The following is a 21,186-nucleotide window of genomic DNA, read 5'->3' as shown; positions in this document are numbered from 1 at the left end:
AAGGTGTCGGGTGAGCCACTCATCGCGGATGTTGTGCTTAAAAGCTGCTAGGGCCTTTGCATCCGGACAATCGACGATTTGATTTTTCTTTGTTAGGAACCATGTACAGAATTGCCTGGCCGATTCCTCCGGCTGCTGAATTATGTGGCTCAAGTCATCGACATCCGGTGGTCGCACATAAGTGCCCAGGAAGTTGTCAAGGAATGTGGCTTCCAGATCTTCCCAACAGCCAATGGATTCTACTGGCAGGCTGTTGAGCTAATGCCGAGCTGGTCCTTTGAGTTTCAGTGGGAGGTATTTGATGGTATGTAGATCGTCACCGCGGGCCATGTGGATGTGCAGGAGGAAGTCCTCGATTACCGCAGGATCTGTTGTGCCGTCATATGATTCTATATTTATGGGTTTGAAACCCTCTGGGATTTGATGATCCATTACTTCGTCTGTGAAGCATAGGGGGTGTGCGGCGCCTCTGTACTGGGCTATATCGCGACGTAGCTCAAATGAGTCTTGTCCGCTTTGTTCGGCCTGGCCGGACTTACTTTTACTATATCTGGCGTGACGGTTATCGTCTTGCATAGTGGCGCGCCCTCGTGATCCGTAGATCGATCTTGCGTGTTTTGCTTTATCCTCCAATGTGTCTCGCAGGTCTGGCGTATTTCCCCATGTCTTGACATTTTTATTTGAGTGGCGTCGGGGTGCAGGCTGAACTTTTGGCTGGAATGCCTCTTCGTCGCGGCCACGAGGTGGCCGATCAGCCACGTCATACGCTGGATATGTAGGTTTTGGTGCTTCCTCCTCTAGTAGGGGTAGCAACCTGCGCTTTGGGTAACTCTTGGAGGGGTGTTCGAGTTTATATTCCTCGGCCGCAAGGACTTCAGTCCATCTGTCAGCTAGCAAATCATGATCATCTTGAAGCTGTTGTTGCTTTTTCTTAAGGCTATTTGCCGTGGCTATAAGCCGGCGCTTGAAGCGCTCTTGTTCGATGGGATCCTCAGGCACGACGAATTCGTCATCGTCGAGGCTTTCCTCGTCTTCGGAAGGAGGCATGTAATTATCATCCTCCACCTCTCCATCTGCCGCTCTCTCGGGAGGGTTGGCTTCTCCATCCTCCTGCGCTAAATCTTGCTGGAGGGGATTGTTGTCATCTATGGCACTGTCCGAAGTGCTATTATCTCCTGTGCCGGTGTCACCGCTTTTGCTTTGGTGAGACTTAGAGCAGCGCCGCTGACGTCGGCGCTTGGGTTGCTTCTTGGAGGGGTCATCCTCCGCTGTCCCGTCGCCATTGCCTTCTTTGGGTGGGTCCACCATATATATATGTCATATGACGAGGTGGCTGTCCAGTGCCCTGTGGGCAGTGGTTCTTGTTCGCCTCCTGCATCTTCGTCCATGTCGTCGATGTCTTCGGAGTCGAAGTCGAGCATGTCGGTCAAATCATCGACAATGGCTACTAAGTGAGTGGTGGGTGGGCGGCGAATTTCTTCGTCATCCGCATCCCAATCCTACCGAACATAGTTCGGCAAGGACTCTCCTGACAAGGAGAGAGACCTTAATGAGTTCAGTATGTCGCCGAAGGGCGAGTGCTGAAAGATATCCGCGGAGGTGAACTCCATGATTGGCGCCCAGTCGGATTCGATAGGCACAGGCGCAGGTGGTTCAGAGTCCATGGTCAGGGAAGAATCCGGTAGTTTGGCCTCTCGGCTCCCGTGAAGGGTAAGGTCGATACTCGGCTCAATCGCCGATGAGAGTGCGGCCTCCATGGCGGGGTCTATCCACCCATCCATGGATGGCGCAACTGGCTCCGAATTGAGGGTCCGAGCGGTTATCAGCGCGATCTCCTGAACATTGTCCGATGGCAGAGCTAAATCATGCTCATCGTGACCGTGTGGCGCACTAGCACTACTAAGGAAAAGCCTATACACAGAATCTTACCAGTAGCGCTGTACAAAATCAAACGCTACTGCTACTTAGTAGCAGCGCACGTAAATAAACCGCGCTACTGCTATGACTTTTGCAGTAACGCATACTAGCGAAAAGCGTTGCTGCTATGTTTGAACTGGGCGCACATGACTAGCCCAACCTAGCAGTAGCGTGTATACTGGCCGAGCGCTGCTACTACTCTCCTTAGCTGTAGCGCGCTTACGTGTAAGGCGCTGCTGCTACCGGAAATAAAATAAAGTGAAAACAAGTACAAAAGTAAATGAAAATGAAAGAAATAGAAAAAGGAGAAAGGAAAAAAAATAAAATGTAAATAAAAATAAAAGAAAAAAGGGAAAAAGGGAAAAAGGAGAAAGGAATAGCAGTAGCAGGTTTCAGGAAACGCGCTATAGCTAACTTAGCTATAGCGCGTTTTTGGAAACGCGCTACCATTACGTTTCACTTAAACAGCGGGTTCCCCCCTGCCCCCCGGCCACCACTTCTTCCCCAAATCCCTCGCCCTCGCCGCAGTCTCCCCAATTCACCGTCGTCTCCTGCCGGCGTGGACGCCCGCAACCTCACCGTCTCCCCCGAGGCCGCCGTCATCCTCACCGCCGCCGCCCGAGGCCGCCCTCAGCCTCACCGCCGCCGCCCGAGACCGCCCTCGACGTCGCCCGAGCCTGCCCAGGACCACCGTTGCCCGTGCCCGACCCCGCCCTCTTCGCCCCTGCCTCCATCACCGAGCACCTCCCCGCCACCGTCTCTCCCCTCTCTGTAAGTCCCCCACCCCTCCCCCCCACTCATCTCTCTCTGCATTTTAGAGAAAAAATTAGTAGAGCAAAAGTTTGTTTATAGCAAAAAATTTAGTTTAGAGCAAAGGATGTTAAGTAGTAGATGTTAGAGCAAAAATTAGGTTAGAGCAAAAAATTTGGTTTACAACAAAAGTTAGTTAGGGCAGTAGGGTTTAATTAGGGTAGATGATGCTTGTATAGTATATAGTGATACTAGTAGATGTTAATTAGGTTAGGGCAATAGTGATACTAGTAGATGTTAATTAGGTTAGGGCGGCTTGGTGATTGTTGCAATGCTGGGTGGGTCCTGTTGTGGCCAAAGAGTCTGCTTCGTCTGGAGGCGGCCGGGAGCACACCCACGAGCACGCAGCCTCAGCAAGGTATGAACATCAACACCCCACCTACCCAATTAGCGTCGGTTGTCGGGTTGGGTGATAGCGGACGGGGTAAGGAGGAGGCTCCATTAGTCGCTGATGACATCGCCATGGATGAGGATGAGGACGACGATGGCACTGCTGAACAGTATGTCTATACTGGCGCCTCCTGGGGGTTTGAGCGTCATGAGTCGGTGCCTGAATTGCCGTCTCAACGTATTATGGACGACCCTCCGGTAGTAAAGAAGTTTAGGAAGAGAGCGAGGAAAGGCAAAAAAGCTATTTCTATGATCCAGCCGCCTCAGCAGCCTAGGCTTCAGGGCCGTATAGATATCCCCGATGCGGATAAATGGCATATCCCCGGTCAACCAATCCTACCTGCAACAGCGCTACGGGCCAGATTCGGCGATCTAAAGAGACTTCATGACGATGTGCTGCGGGTAGGGAAAGACCTCATCGCCTCAAAAGATCCAGGATACCCACTCTACGTGGTTAATGTTCCGCGACAAATGTCGTACGTCGACAGCTTCCCCACGGATAAGTTCTTCCTCCGATTTGATTACATATTCGACATGTTTCACGTGAAGAAGCTGGATTTTACGTTTGTCCGCCTTTATGCCTTGCACATGAACTACATCATCGGGGTTGAGCAGATATCTCATATCTGTGTAGCTGACCCATACTACATGCACGAGTGCTTCTTGGGAGTCTGCACAAAGCACCATGAATACGCGAGGGATTACATCGCCAGTTTCATGCTCGCCAATAAGGACAAGGGGACGATTCTCGTGCCTTATCATTCCGTGTAAGTCATCTGCACTGCTATTCTTCCTTCGATTTCAATCATTCATTTGCACGGTGGAGGCTAATTAATTTGAGGACTTACTTTGCGCAGCGGCGGGCGCGCCGTCCTCATCATCCTCTACCCCTGATTCTCCCATGCTCTTTACTTGGACTCGTCGAAGAACATTCACAAAAAGGATTACACCCAAATCAAGGATGTTCTCGACAGTGCTATGTATTACTACCAATCAATGGGTGGAGAGGTCAGGGACAAGAAGATAAGGGGCGGCAGGGTCACCTTCGGCCATAAGACCGACTTCTGCTGCATCCAGCAACCGAATGATTCTCTTAATGATGGATTCTATGTCCTACACCACATGCTGGAGTACAGACGGGATCACCAGAACCTTCACATGGCACCTTCTTCCAGCGATGCCCATATTCTGCAATGGGCAAAGGACATAGGAGATATCGAGGATCATCGACTTCGAGCTGAGTTCTATAACATCCAGCGCGAACTTGCCCAAATCATCATGAAGGAGGTCATCAGAAAAAAGGGATGTTCTACGGAGAAGGACAAATGTCGCGGGAAGACGTCCGAACATGGATAGCTTCTCAGCGTCTCGACCTGAAGCCTTTCACTAGGCTCGGGGACTATCTCCCTGACTTGGATGGATGGAACGACATGTTGAAGTGATTGTCGATATATGACAATGTGTCTGTTTAGTCCATACTTTCTGTATGACAAAACTTTGAGTTATGCACGGTGAAACTTTATTTGTGATGTAATTAAACCGTCCTCCTCCTCGACTAGCGAAAATCACTCTAGTTAGGGCATTTTGGGGTATGATGAACTTTGTTATTTATGCTTATGATATGTTGTTTCTATTTTTGCCAAGTCTGTCTCTTTCTGTTGCTCAACTATATATGTTGCATATCATCGACTCATGTGATGATGCAGGTGCATAGATCATAGATGGCGAAGAAGTGCTACGCCAGGAGTATATATACGACAAGTGGCCGGAGTGTCAGGCCGCCCAGGTGTACCGGTTTCCGAGCGATAGGCAGTAGTTAGTTTAGGTTCACGCTAATGCGAGAGAGGGATACGAACTCATGTTCTCAAAGTGATAGCTCTTCTCGTGTATATCATTGTTTAGATGGATGAAGATGTATTTGCAAGTAATCGAGACTTGTATCGCTATTTTCGAGATGATGACGAGAGACCACTTTGTGTTGGATGATGATTATGATGATGACATGATTTGATGAGACTAGTTGTATGTATATGCTATGATTACATTTGTATGTGTATGATATACTAAAGATTATTATATAAAGGCTATTCAAATACAAAACAAATACAAAACAAATATGCAGGAAAAAAACTAATAAATAAACTAGTAGTTGCGAGGGGGGAAATTTAGCAGTAGCGCCTCCTTACCAGTAGCGCGTCCCAGCAAACAGCGCTGCAGATAATATCATTAGCGCCCTTTCCCAAAGAGCGCTACAGCTATTCATGTATAGCAGTAGCATGGGACAACAGGCGCTACTGCTATACGTTAGCTGTAGCGCCTTATTAGTAGCGCTGGCACCCGCGCTACTGAGAGGCCCAAAACCCTCGCTGCTGCTAGGCTTTTCCCTAGTAGTGTAGGCAGGGGCTCGAATCCATCGAAGAACAAGTCTCCGGGGATATCGGCCATGTAGTTTAGGCTTCCAAACCTGACCTGGTGGCCAGGGGCATAACTCTCGATCTGCTCCAGATGGCCAAGCGAGTTGGCCCATAGTGCGAAGCCGCCAAACACAAAGATCTGTCCGGGAAGAAAAATCTCACCCGGAACTGCATCGCTATTGATGATTGAAGGAGCCATCAAGCCTAATGATGACGACATAGAGGAACTCTCAATGAAAGCACCAATGTCGGTGTCAAAACCGGTGGATCTCGGGTAGGGGGTCCCGAACTGTGCGTCTAAGGCGGATGGTAACAGGAGGTAGGGGACACGATGTTTTACCCAGGTTTGGGCCCTATTGATGGAGGTAAAACCCTATGTCCTGCTTGATTTATTCTTGATAATATGAGTAGTACAAGAATTGATCTACCACGAGATCGGAGAGGCTAAACCCTAGAAGCTAGCCTATGGTATGATTGTACGTTGTCCTACGGACTAAAACCCTCTAGTTTATATAGACACCGGAGGGGGCAAGGGTTACACAAGGTCGGTTACAAAGGAGGAGATATACATATCTGTATTGCCTAGCTTGCCTTCCACGCCAAGTAGAGTCCCATCCGGACACGGGACGAAGTCTTCAATCTTGTATCTTCATAGTCCAACAGTCCGGCCAAAGGATATAGTCCGACTGTCCAGAGACCCCCTAATCCAGGACTCCCTCAAGCATCATGAATGAATTCAACAATATAACCATCACATAAAGCATTGCTTTCATGATCTACACGCATAGAAAATTTACTACTCTCCACATAAGCAAAATTCTTCTCATGAATAATAGTGGGAGCAAACTCAACAAAATAATTATCATGTGAGGCATAATCCAATTGAAAACTAAAATCATGATGACAAGTTTCATGCATATAATTATTCTTCATAGCATACAAGTCATCACAATAATCATCATAGATAGAAACTTTGTTCTCATAATCAATTGGAACCTCTTCCAGAATAGTGGATTCATCACAAAATAAAGTCATGACCTCTCCAAATCCACTTTCAACAATATAATCATCATAAATAGGAGGCATGCTTTCATCATAATAAATTTGCTCTTCAAAACTTGGGGGACAAAAAATATCATCTTCATCAAACATAGCTTCCCCAAGCTTGTGGCTTTGCATATCATTAGCATCATGGATATTCAAGGAATTCATACTAACAACATTGCAATCATGCTCATCATTCAAATATTTAGTGCCAAACATTCTAATGCATTCTTCTTCTAGCACTTGAGCACAATTTTCCTTTCCATCATACTCACGAAAGATATTAAAAAGATGAAGAGTATGAGGCAAACTCAATTCCATTTTTTTTTAGTTTTCTTTTATAAACTAAACTAATGCTAAAACAAGAAACAAAAAGATTCCATTGCAAGATCTAAAGATATATCTTCAAGCGCTAACCTCCCCGGCAACGGCGCTAGAAAGAGCTTGATGTCTACTACACAACCTTCTTCTTGTAGACGTTGTTGGGCCTCCAAGTGCAGAGGTTTGTAGGACAGTAGCAAATTTCTCTCAAGTGGATGACCTAAGGTTTACCAATCCGTAGGAGGCGTAGGATGAAGATGGTCTCTCTCAAGCAACCCTGAAACCAAATAACAAAGAGTCTCTTGTGTCCCCAACACACCCAATACAATGGTAAATTGTATAAGTGCACTAGTTCGGTGAAGAGATGGTGATACAAGTGGTATATGGATGGTAGATAAAGGTTTTTGTAATCTGAAAATATAAAAACAGCAAGGTAACTAATGATAAAAGTGAGCACTAACGTTATTTCAATTCTAGGAAACAAGGCCTAGGGTTCATACTTTCACTAGTGCAAGTTCTCTCAACAATAATAACATAATTGGATCACATAACTATCCCTCAACATGCAACAAAGAGTCACTCCGAAGTCACTAATAGCGGAGAACAGACGAAGAGATTATGGTAGGGTACGAAACCACCTCAAAGTTATTCTTTCCAATCAATCCATTGGGCTATTCCTATAAGTGTCACAAACATCCCTAGAGTTCGTACTAGAATAACACCTTAAGACACAAATCAACCAAAACCCTAATGTCACCTAGATACTCCAATGTCACCTCAAGTATCCGTGGGTATGATTATATGATATGCATCACACAGTCTCAGATTCATCTATTCAACCAACACATAGAACCTCAAAGAATGCCCCAAAGTTTCTACCGGAGAGTCAAGACGAAAACGTGTGCCAACCCCTATGCATAGATTCCCAAGGTCACGGAACCCACAAGTTGATCACCAAAACATACATCAAGTGCATCAATAGAATACCCCATTGTCACCACGGGTATCCCACGCAAGACATACATCAAGTGTTCTCAAATCCTTAAAGACTCAATCCAATAAGATAACTTCAAAGGGAAAACTCAATCCATTACAAGAGAGTAGAGGGGGAGAAACATCATAAGATCCAACTATAATAGCAAAGCTCGCGATACATCAAGATCGTATCACCTCAAGAACACGAGAGAGAGAGAGAGAGAGAGAGAGAGATCAAACACATAGCTACTGGTACATACCCTTAGCCCCGAGGGAGAACTACTCCCTCCTTGTCATGGAGAGCACCGGGATGATGAAGATGGCCATCGGAGAAGGATTCCCCCTCCGGCAGGGTGCCGGAACGGGTCTAGATTGGCTTTCGGTGGCTACAGAGGCTTCTGGTGGCGGAACTCCCGATCTATTGTGCTCCCTGAAGTTTTTAGGGTATATGGGTATATATGGGAGGAAGAAGTACGTCGGTGGACCTCCGAGCTGTCCACGAGGCAGGGGGCGCGGGCAGAGGGTGGGCGTGCCCCCCACCCTCGTGGGCAGCCCGAGACTCTCCTGGTCCATCTCCGATACTCCGTGGGCTTCTTCTCGTCCAAAAATAAGTTTCGTGAAGTTTCAGGTCAATTGGACTCCGTTTGATTTTCCATTTCTGCGATACTCTAAAACAAGGAAAAAAACAGAAACTGGCACTGGGCTCTAGGTTAATAGGTTAGTCCCAAAAATCATATAAAATAGCATATAAAACATCCAAGTTTGATAATATAATGGCATGGAACAATCAAAAATTATAGATACGTTGGAGACGTATCAAGGCCCAACATGTGTCTATAAGAATAAAGTTGCATAGTAGACATCAAGCTCTTTTCTGGCGGCGTTGCTGGGGAGGTGAGTACTTGAAGGTATATCTTTAGATCTTGCAATTGAATCTTTTAGTTTCTTGTATTATCACTAGTTTGGTTTATAAAACAAAACTACATAAAAATGGAATTGAGGTTGCATCATATTATTGATCTTTATTTTATCTTTCTTGAAAATGATGTTTCGGAAAATTGTGCTCAATTGTTAGAAGAAGAAGTCAATAAAATGTTTGGCACAAAATATTTGAATGATGAGCATGATTGCAATGTTGTTAGTATGAATTCTTTGAATATCCATGATGCAAATGATATGCAAAGCCATAAGCTTGGGGATGATATGTTTGATGAAGATGATATTTTTTGTCCCCCAAGTTTTGATGTGCAAATTTATTATGATGAAAGCATGCCTCCTATTTATGATGATTATATTGATGAAAGTGGGTTTGGAAGAGTGTCAACTTTACGAAGTAATGATCCCACTATTTTGGAGGGTGTTGAATCTTATTGTCTTGATTATGAAAGTGGATTTGGAGAGGTCATGACTTTATTTAGTGATGAATACACTATTTCGGAAGAGGTTCCAATTGATTATGAGAAGAAAGTTTCTATCTATGATGATTATGGAGATGACATTTATGCTATAAAGAATAATGATAACCATGAAACTTGTCATCATGATTTTAATTTTCACTCTCATGATAGTTATTTTGTTGAGTTTTCTCCCACTACTATTGATGAGAAGAAATTTGCTTATGTGGAGAGTAACAAAATTTCTTTGCTTATGCATCATGAAAAGAATGCTTTATGTGAGAGTTACATTGTTGAATTCATTCATGATTCTACTGAAAATTATTATGAGGGAGGAATGTATGCTTGTAGGTATTGCAATAATATCAAGTTTCCTCTCCATGTGTTGAAAATTTTCAAGTTTTGCTTGTTTTGCCTTCCTATGCTAGTTGATTATTGTTCCCATAAGTTGTTTACTCACAAAATCCCTATGCATAGGAAGTGTGTTAGACTTAAATGTGCTAGTCATATGCTTCATGATGCTCTCTTTAAGTTTTAATTCTTATCTTTTATGCGAGCATCATTGAAATCATCATGCCTAGCATAAAAGGCATTAAAGAAAAGCGCTTGTTGGGAGACAACCAACACTTTTACCTACTATTTTTGTGTGTTCACATGATTAGGCTACTGTAGTAATCATGTTTTATTACTTTTGTTTCAATAAAGTGCCAAGTAAGACCTTTGGGATGGCTTACGGTGATAGTTGATTTGATCTTGCTGAAAAACAGAAACTTTTGCACTCAGGAAAAGAATTCTCATTTTTAGCATAAGTGTGATAAAATGTTGATTCTTTTTGAAGAAGATTAATAGACAAATTTCTTAGTTTTTATTAATTTTTCAGAATTTTTGGAGTAGCAGAAGTATGGTTTGAGTACAGATTACTACAGACTGTTCTTTTTTTGACAGATTCTGTTTTCAATACATAGTTTGCTTGTTTTCTAGTTTCCACGGCTTATATTGCTCAATATAAATTGTGGAAATGATATGATACATTATGCATTGTGTGGAAACAATTATGAATCTTGTCTTTGATAGTACCAAAGTGAAATGGTTTGCTCTTTATCACACTAACCTATCTCACAAAGTTCCGTTAAGTTTTGTCTGATTGAAGTTTCCAAGTTTTGGGTGAGATATCGATATGAGGAGAATAAGGAGTGAGAAGACCCTAAGCTTGGGTATTCCCGAGGCACCCCAAGGAAGATCCAAGCAACTAAGCTTGGGGATGCCCCGGAAGGCATCCCCTCTTTCGTATCCAACATTATCGGTAACCTCACTTGGAGCTATGTTTTCATTCGTCACATGATATGTGTTTTGCTTGGAGCATCATTTTATTTTGTTAGTATTTTCTTTCTATTATTTAGAATAATGTTTTGCATCTTGTATTTCAATAAACGTGGCAATGATAGCCTTTGCCATGCTTATTTTGCAAGTATACATGTTGCTGTTTGAAAACAGAAAGTTTACCGCTGTTGCAAAAATTCCCTAGAAAAGTAAGAATGTTATAAAATGTTTGAACTTTTTGCAAAATGAGCTCTGATAAATTTTCTACAGTGTGGTAATTTTTCATAATGTTTGGAGTTTAATAAGTTTTGATGCTCTTGTATTCTTTATAGACTGTACTATTTTGGCAGATTGATGTTATGTTTGCATATGTTTGCTTGTTTAATTATTCTATTTAAGGATAGGAGTATTAAATATGCAGAGGCATTTAGTATGCAATGTTGAATAATAATTTTAGTGATTTTATATAGTAGAGAATGATAAGGTTTTTGCATTGGTTTATACTAACTTATCTCACGAGTTCTTGTTGAGTTTTGTGTGGATGAAGCTTTTGAGATTTAGGAAAACCGTGATATGATAGGAATTAAGGAGACACAAAAGCTCAAGCTTGGGGATGCCCAAGGCACCCCAAGATAATATTTCAAGAGTTCTCAAGCATCTAAGCTTGGGGATGCCCCGATAGGCATCCCACCTTTCCTCTTCAACAATTATCGGTTAGTATTGGTTGAGCCTAAGTTTTTGCTTCTTCACATGATGTTTGCCATCCTTGGATTGTCATTTTATTTTATTTTTGCTTGTTTTTTATTAAAGTACTTAGATATTAAAGTCTTTAAATAAAATAGAGTCATCAAATAGTTGCCAGGGAGGCTAAGTAAGCGGCATTCACATCCCGTCAACGAAGCTCTTTTCTATGTCATTTACTCTTGTGCTTCACTTATATCCTATGAGTAAATTGTTGAATGAATTGAATGTCATGAAGTTGAAATTATATCATGCCTAGTGGTAACTTCACATTGGGTTTAGAAAGTGAAATCTTTTGAGGCTTGACAATCACAATATTGGTCATACAAGCAATTCACGAATAATTAGTATAAGGAAGAGAACTTTCACATGCAAATACACTATCATGGAAATATTTTGTGATTGTGAGCCCCCATCAAAATATTATATGCCAAAATTGTTGACATTGGACAAGGAAGACAACGTAATGGTTTATGTTTGTTCATATTCACATAGAAGTTATATTGTCATAGATCCTTCAACATGTGATCTTGCCCCCCATCTTTGCTAGCCAAAAATTCCGCACCAAGTAGAAATACTACTTGTGCATCCAAAAACCCTTAAACCCAAATCTTATTTTCAAGAGTCCGCCATACCTACCTATATGCAGTATTCTTTTGCCCTTCTAAGCAAATTTGTATGTGCCATCTCTAATTTTCAAAATAAATTTCTCTTTTATGTGCTTGTACCGCTCGTGAAGCGGTGACGGTGGCCAATATTTTCCATGCTAGATGTGTTATTCTCACGATGAGTGTTTATTCACTTGTCATTGCACGAGAGTAAGGCAAAGGTATTAGGGATGTCCAGTCCCAAAATGAAAAATGAATTTACTTTATGTTGTCAAATAATAAATTCCTTGGAAAGTGTTAGTATGAAGGGCACCCATGGATACGGTTAGCCATGGAAAGTGAAAGTATGGTGGAAAAAGGAATAAACTTTATTTTTTATTTGGGAACCGCCTATGATATATCTAGCATGGAAAGTGTTGGGAGCTCTAAGTCATTTTCATTGGTGGGAAAAGTATGCCTCTCAAAATGTTTTTATCTCTCAATTTTCGCTTTGAGCTCTGGCACCTCTACAAATCCCTACTTTCCTCTGCAAAGGGCCTATCTTTTACTTTTATGTATTTACTTTTATGCAAGAGTCAAGATTTTTCTCTCTATTCCTTTTTATTTTTCTCTTTTGTCAAGAATCATGTGGTGAGGAAAGATCTAGGCACATATGTCCAGTTGAATATGGGTAGCATGAGTTATTATTGTTGACATCACCCTTGAGGTGAATACATTGGGAGGCGAAATTATAAGCCTCTATATTTCTATGTGTCCGGTTGAAACGTTTTGCTCATGTGTACAAGGTGAGTGTTAGCAATCATAGAAGACTACATGATGGTTGAGTATGTGGAGCTCTTACTTAAACTCCGTTGCATAAGTTGAATTGCAATTGCTTGGTGACTAAGAACATAGGTTGTTGAGTTTCAAGAGAATTCATTGTTTGAACCTTAACATGTGAATTGGTTGTGTAGCAACCCGACCTCAGACGGTCAAGTCTCTGTGCTTAAGTGTCATCCCTGGATCGGTATTGCTGACACACACAGTACTCGAGGATTTATAACAGAGTTCAATCACACACTTATTACATTGAATGTCTCAAAAGAGAACTTATTACAATAATATGGCTGAAGGCCATCTAAATAAGATAACAGCGGAAGCTTCGAAGGTAGTAGAGTCCATCCAACTCCATGGCAAAACTGAGTGCATGACAACGACCTAGCGCACCTTACTCTTCGTCTAAAAACTCTGCAACATAATATGTTGCAGCCTGTGTAGGTCAGCACATGGAATATGCTGGCAAAATAACACTATAGAGCAATGAACAAATAACAGCTATCACTACATGCATATATGGCTGGTCGAGGCTATATGGTTATCATTTGCATAAAGCTAGTTTTTCCCTACAACAAAGGAATATATTTTATTTAACTACAAAGTTTGTTGAAACATTGAGAAGGTTCCTCCAACTCAATCCCAAAATAGTAGTTAAAACCCAACAAATTAATTAAGTAAAGTGATGAGATCAAATCAATAATTCAAGTACCAGATACTCAAGATGTCCATAACCGGGGACACGGCTAACCATGATTAGTTTGTACACTCTGCAGAGGTTTGCGCACTTTTCCCCACAAGACTCGATCTCCTCCGTTGTATTTCCTACACTGCATGGTGTTTGAGAAATGGATGACCGAGACACAGTGTTTTCGAAGAGGTCCCCTTAACCGATAGATAGGCCGGTACACCTACAATCCCCTACATCTGCTAGCCCATCATGGAAAGGTTTCCCGCAACTTACTCAACTATGCCAGAGCCCATAATGGCTTGTGGCTGCACACAGAAGTTTCTAGCATGAATAATCTTATGATCCCTTTGAGCCTGGGTGGCAAACCATAGGATGATCACACGGGTACTCCAGGATATCCTAGGACAACACTGGATTGTTCCAAGTGTCCGGACAACCACTGGGTGCTCCAGGGTGCCCCAACCAATCCACCCAGATGTGTATTAAAGTTTCCACCTTAAGTTAACTATTAATTAATAATAACTCTCACATCTTCATGAATTCTCTCAAACCAATCCACGTCTACGAGCATAGCGTAGCAATATAAGTAAAGACCTTCGATTTGCAAAAAGAATCAATCAAAACGGAGTTACGAAACTCAAACTACAATCAAGAGAAGTTCGAATTCAAATCTTCTTGAAAGCAAATGTTAAATTGTCAAAACCATGTTTAAGTTGATTATCTGGAAAGAGGGAAACAAGACGAAGATTTTGGCGTTGGTTTCACTGGATTTGGACAAACAAGCAAAAAAGAACGAGGGTTTGAAGTTTAGGGACAAATCTATGATAAAAGTATTCACGGATAGGTCCCTGGCCGAAAATTAAAATAAAAAGAAAAACCTAATGAATGAACGTTCGCTAACAGGAACTAACGAACGAAAATTGTTCATTAAAACGATCTAACCGGTGAACGTTTGCTAATTAACCTAGTAAGTAAAAAACCAATCTAATCCAAACCGAAAAAAGCAAAAGAAAATCAAACGAATTTTACCGGTTAACCGTAGAATATTGACGGCGAGGTCAACGTGAGATCCGGCATGGCTCCGATGAGGCGGCGGTTAGCAGTGTGGGGAGGCGGCTGCGGTGACGGCGACGAACGGCAGTGACGGCTAGCGGCTGCGGCGGCGGCTCCGGCTGAGGCTGCTGCGACGGGAGGCGGCGGGCGGCGGTGGTGAGAAAGAGAGGGGGGCTCAGCTTACAAAGGGTCGGGGCGGTGGCTTGGTGAGGGGGCAACGGTGGCCGGCGGAGTCAAAGTTGGACTCCGGCTCGGCCACGGCGGCGCGGGCGTGCGGGGAAGGCGGTGGCTCGGCCTTCGGCCCGATCGGTCCGAAAAGATTTTAAAAAAAAGTCCGAAATAAAAATCCTAATAAAATATAAAAAAATCTAAAAAATATCAAAAAAAATCACCGTCCAAACCTAATATTTAGGACAAGATGAACATTTTTCTGACCTAAAAATGCATATGTTTTTTTCTAATTCAAATAAAATAGCAAATAAAATAGAATTTGATTTTAAAATTTCTCCTCCAATATTTCTCTCTTGTTGAAGAAGTCATATTATCTTCTCTCATTTATTTTTGTTTTTGAAAATAATTGGAGGGAAAATATTAAAATCAAATTGATCCTTTATTCAAATATGAAATTTTAGCGAAACCTTCAACTCTCTCCTTGGGTCCTTGAGTTGCTTAAGATTTCTAGGATCACAACCAAATGCAAAAGAAAATATAATATGCATATGATGACCTAGGTATAACATCCAAATTGAAAATTGGGATGTTACAGGTTGCCACTATAACATGAGAATTTTCATAAGAAATAATTGTTGTTATGATGCTAGGGAAAGTGATTGAATTATCATTGATCAAACTTGTGCACTTTGCTAGCATTCACACTTCATAAATTATTTATTTTATCATTTACCTACTCAAGGACGAGTAGGAATTAAGCTTGGGGATGCTGATACGTCTCCAACATATCTATAATTTATGAAGTATTCATGCCAATATATTATCATTCTTGGATGTTTTACAATCATTTTATAGCAACTTTATATATATTTTTTGGGACTAACCTATTGATCCAGTGCCCAGTGCCAGTTGTTGTTTTTTGCTTGTTTTTTACATCCCAGAAAATCAATATCAAACGGAGTCTAAACACCGCGAAACTTTTTGTGGATATTTTATTGACTAGAAGGAACCCCTTGGGCCAGAGCAGCACCTAGGAGGTGCCTCGAGGGGGGCACAACCCACCAAGGCGCGAGGCCCACCTAGCGCGCCCAGGTGGGTTGTGCCCACCTCGGTGGCCTCCCATACCCCTTCTTTGCACTATAAATTCCCAAATATTCTGAAACCCCTCGGGGCTAAACTAGATCAGAAGTCCCGCCGCCACAGGGCTCCGTAGCCACCAAAAACAAATCTAGACTCATTCTGGCACCCTGCCGGAGGGGGAATCATCTCTCGTGGCCATCTTCATCAGCCCGGCAGCCACCACGACGAGGAGGGAGTAGTCCACCCTCAGGGCTGAGGGTTTGTACCAGTAGCTACGTGTTTAATCTCTCTCTCTCTCTCTCTCTCTCTCTCTCTCTCTCGTGTTCTTGAGATGTCACGATCTTGATGTATCGCGGGCTTTGTTAATATAGTCGGATCATATGGTGTTTTCCCCTCTCTATCTTGTTGTGATGAATTGAGTTTTTCCCTTTGATATTTCGTGGTTATCGGATTGAATACTTTTATGGATTTGAGAACACTTGATATATGTCTTGCAATTGAATACTCGTGGTTACAATGGGGTATCGTGTTGATTCACTTGATATATGTTTTGGCACTCAACTTGCGGATTCCCGCGGTGACATTGGGGTAATATATGCATAGGGGTTGATGCACATTCCTGTCCTTGTTTCTCTGGTAGAAATCTTGGGGCATTCTTGTAGTTCTTTGTGTGGATTGAGTATTATGAATATGATGGTGTTATTCTAGTACGAACTCTAGGATAGATCGAACGGAAACAATAGCTTGGTGTTATTTTAGTACGAAATCTTGAATAGATTGAACGGAAAGAATAGCTTTCAGGTGGTTTAGTACCCTACAAACAATTCCTATCTTTTGTTGTCCGCTAATAGGAACTCGGGAGTGATTCTTTGTTACACTTTGACGGATAATCATATGATCCAACTATGTTAGCATTGTTGAGAGATTGCACTAGCGAAAGTACGGACCCTAGGCCTTGTTTTTAAGCATTAAAACACTATTTTTGTGCCTGTTTACTATTTGCTACCTTGCTGTTTTTATTTATTTAGATTATAAAAATATATTTCTACCATCCATATTACACTTTTATCACCATCTCTTCGACGAACTAGTGCACCTATACAATTCCCATTGTATTGGGTGTGTTGGGGACACGAGAGATTTCTTGTATTTGGTTGCAGGGTCGTTCAAGAGAGACCATCTTCATCCTACACCTCTCACGGATTGATAAATCTTAGGTCATCCACTTGAGGGAAAATTGCTATTGTCCTACAAAACTCTGCGCTTGGAGGCCCAACACATGTCTACAAGAATAAAGTTGCATAGTAGACATCAGGGTGTTAATCGCATAGCAATGTGAACTAGATTATTGACTCTAGTAAACCCATTGGGTGTTGGTCACATGGCAATGTGAACTATGGGTGTTGAGGGAGTCCTGGATTAGGGGGTCTCCGGACAGCCGGACTATATCCTTTGGCCGGACTGTTGGACTATGAAGATACAAGATTGAAGACTTCGTCCCGTGTCTGGATGGGACTCTCCTTGGCGTGGAAGGCAAGCTTGGCAATACAGATATGTAGATCTCCTCCCTTGTAACCGACTTTGTGTAACCCTAGCCCCCTCCGGTGTCTATATAAACCGGAGGGTTTAGTCCGTAGGACAACATACAGTCATACCATAGGCTAGCTTCTAGGGTTTAGCCTCTATGATCTCGGGGTAGATCAACTCTTGTAATACTCATATCATCACGATCAGTCAAGCAGGACGTAGGGTATTACCTCCATCGAGAGGGCCCGAACCTGGGTAAACATCGTGTCCCCTGCCTCCTGTTACCATCCGTCTTAGACGCACAGGTCGGGACCCCCTACCCGAGATCCGCCGGTTTTGACACCGACATTGGTGCTTTCATTGAGAGTTCCACTGTGTCGTCACTGTAAGGCTTGATGGCTCCTTCGATCATTGGTAATGATGCGGTCCAATGTGAGGATTTCCTCCCTGGACAGATCTTCATATTCGGCGGCCTCGCACTGCGGGCCGACTCGCTTGTCCACCTGGATCATATCGAGAGCTACGCCCCTGGCCATCAGGTCAGGTTCAGAAACTTAAACTACACTACCGACATCCGCAGAGACTTGATCTTCGAAGGATTCGAGCCTATGTCAGGTGCGCCGCACGATCACTGTAACGCCTTGGATACAACTTTCCATATTTGTACTCCGACTCTTGCCTTTTCCAGAGAGGTGTTCTGAGATTCGTGGTTGGGTTCTTGTCTTTTTTTTGCATTCTGTTCATGTCATGCATTTCATATCATGTCATCATGTGCATCGCATTTGCATATGTGTTCGTCTCATGCATCCGAGCATTTTCCCCGTTGTTCGTTTTGCAATCCGGCACTCCTACGTCCTCCGGCGCTCTCTTTTGTATCTTTTCGTGTGCGGGTGTTAAACTTTCTCGGAATGGACCGAGATTTGCCAAACGGCCTTGGTATACAACCGGTAGACCGCCTGTCAAATTTCGTGTCATTTGGAGTCCGTTTGATACTCCAACGGTTAACCGGGGAACCGTAAAGGCCTCATGTGTGTTTCAGCCCAACACCCCTTCAAAGTGGCCCAATAACCCATCCAAACCCCCTCTATTCTCTTGGTCGTTTGATCATGATCGCGTGGCCGAAAACCGCACCTCATTTGGACTCTCCTAGCTCCCTCTACCTATATATTTGCACCTCCCCCCAAAAATTCACGGATGAAACCCTAGCCTTCCTCTTCCTCGCGCCGCCGGACAAGTCCGTTCGCGCCGGACGTGTCCGCCGGACGCGTCACCCCAGCCAATCATCCGCCGCCACCTCACCGGCCGGACGCCCCGCTCCCAATCCTCCGCCGCCACCTCAGCGCGCCACCGCCCTCTCTCTCCCCCGCCACTACCAAGGGCCCGCCAGGCCCAAGTTGGGCCCTCCTCGGCCCGTGCACCCGCCGCCGCCGCCGGCACAGGTCAACGCGCCCGCACGCCACCCGAGGCACGCAACGCCGCCGCTCGCGCCCGAGGTCACTGGCGCGCCTCCACTCCGGCATCGGTCGCCTCCCGCCTCCGCTCCGCGCCTCCGTCTCCCGCCGCCGCCTGAGCCGAACACGCCGGCCTTTCTTCGCCATCGCGCGCTGCCTCTCAACCCCGCCGGCGTCCTCCACCGACCTCGCCACCGCAGCGCCTGCCGCCGCCTTCGTTCCTCGCCAGAGGCCGCCGCCCGCACCGGAGTTCGGATCCGGTCAAATCCGTCCAGGTGGGACGAGATCCACCGGGATCTGAACCAAACGCGCCCCCGCGCCCTGGATCTACTCGTCCCAAACCCCTTCGTCCATTTTCCCGCAAGGTCTAATTTCTACTAAGTCCTTTTCCCCCTCTTATTTTTAGGCCATGTTCATCGCATAATAACTCCATGACCGTAGCACCGTTTTGCATGCATGATATATCAAAATGTTCATCATGATGTGCTCTTCATTTTTTTCCATTGTGCCATGCTTGTTTGAGTCCATCTTGATGCCCAAATTGTTGATGCAAGAGTGCTATAAAATGTTAGTTCCTGTTACTTAGCAGATTATGAGCATTTGTCTTTTTTGCTACATTTATTGTGTGCTTCATATGGGCATGAGCTCTACATGTGTTTTGGGCTATGCCATGCCATCTTTACAGGGGTGTATGCCATGTATTTTGTGATCAATGTGGTGACTAGCACATGCATGCAAAGTAGCTCTCGTGATGTTTCTGTTTTTAGAGACTTAGAATTTCACTAAGTCATTTCCCTGCTGTTATTTTGATGCCATGTATTCATGTTGCTACAGAGATATCCATGCTTCTTTTGAGTATGTTCAGTAACGATGATTTGCACATATGGTTGTGCTCTATCCATCCATGCCCCTGTGTGCATTTATGGAGTGCCATAGCATGAATCAATCTTGCTCTACTTTTGCTATAAAATGTTCCTGGCAGATTGTTTACATGTTAATCAATTTTGCCAAGGTTGTTGTAGTTGATCCATGCATGCTATGAGCTTGTTCTTACTTTTATAGCTTCATGAACATGTCTTCTTGCTGGTAGTATGCTTATCTTGTCATGCAATGCCTTGTGATGAGTGCATCAAGCTCGCAAACATGCCTTCATAATTCTGTTTATGCCATGTCCAGTTTTTCTGCTAAGTCTGAATCTGTTAACGAAACTTGTTATGTTTACATGGGTGCCATCATATCTTCTGATCCTTTTTGGCTTATGGTCACTAAAGGACTTTTGTTCTATGCTTTGATTATATTCATGCCGTGCCTTGTATTTCTATGATATTTTCTTGTAGCATGTTGTTAGCTTGCTCTAAACATGTCTTCCTGATGTTAATTTCTGGCATGTTGTTATTTTCACCAAGTATGTGATGCTGATATCTTTTGCACTTTTGCCATGCTTGTTTGAACCTGCTCTTGTGTGATTTAGCCGTAGTTCAGTGTCCATCTTTTGTCAAGCATCTTGATTAGATCACTGCCATGTGTTTTGTTGCTATGTTAGAGTGCAGTAGCTTAGTTTCTTGTTGCATTCTAGATGACATCGTGCTGTTAATCGCAGAATTGTGCCATTCTTGTTTTGCTTGCCATTTGCAAACGTGCATCCGATTCCGGTGATCTTTATATCGATTTCGACCAAAATCAACTCATCTTTCCAACAGCGCACTTGGTTTGCCAAGTTGAGTCCTGGTTCAATATTTTCATTCCAGAGCTCGCATATTTATTGCATATCACATCCCGCATATCATGCCATGTTTTGCATCATGTTGCTTGCGCATTGCACCGTGGTTGATTGTTGTTCCCTTTGCTTGTGTTCTTGCTTTGCGTAGAGCCGGGAGACGAGTACGTGATCGAGGAACCTGTTGAGTCGCTTACGAGGAACAAGCTTACGTCAACTCGGAAAACTTTGCAGGCAAGATGACCATACCCTCGAAATCACTTCTATCTTTGCTTGTTAGTTGCTCTCTCTTTTGCTATGCCATGATACCTACCACTTGCTATATCATGCCTCCCATATTGCCATGTCAAACCTCTAACCCACCTTTCCTAACAAACCATTGTTTGGCTATGTTACCGCTTTGCTCAGCCCCTCTTATAGCGTTGCTAGTTGCAGGTGAAGATGAAGTTTGTTCCATGTTGGAACATGGATATTATTGGTACATCATTATTATACCTTGTTTACTTTAATGCACCTATATACTTGGTAAAGGGTGGAAGGCTCGGCCTTATGCCTGGTGTTTTGTTCCACTCTTGCCGCCCTAGTTTCCGTCATACTGGTGTTACGTTCCTTGATTTTGCGTTCCTTACGTGGTTGGGTTATAATGGGAACCCCTTAACAGTTTGCTTTGAATAAAAATCCTCCAGCAAGGCCCAACCTTGGTTTTACATTTGCACTAACAACCTATCACCTTCCCCTTGGGTTCTGCA

This window comes from Triticum aestivum, chromosome 5A (assembly GCF_018294505.1).
Source record: "Triticum aestivum cultivar Chinese Spring chromosome 5A, IWGSC CS RefSeq v2.1, whole genome shotgun sequence".
NCBI lineage: Eukaryota > Viridiplantae > Streptophyta > Magnoliopsida > Poales > Poaceae > Triticum > Triticum aestivum.
This window is presented reverse-complemented; position numbering follows the sequence as displayed.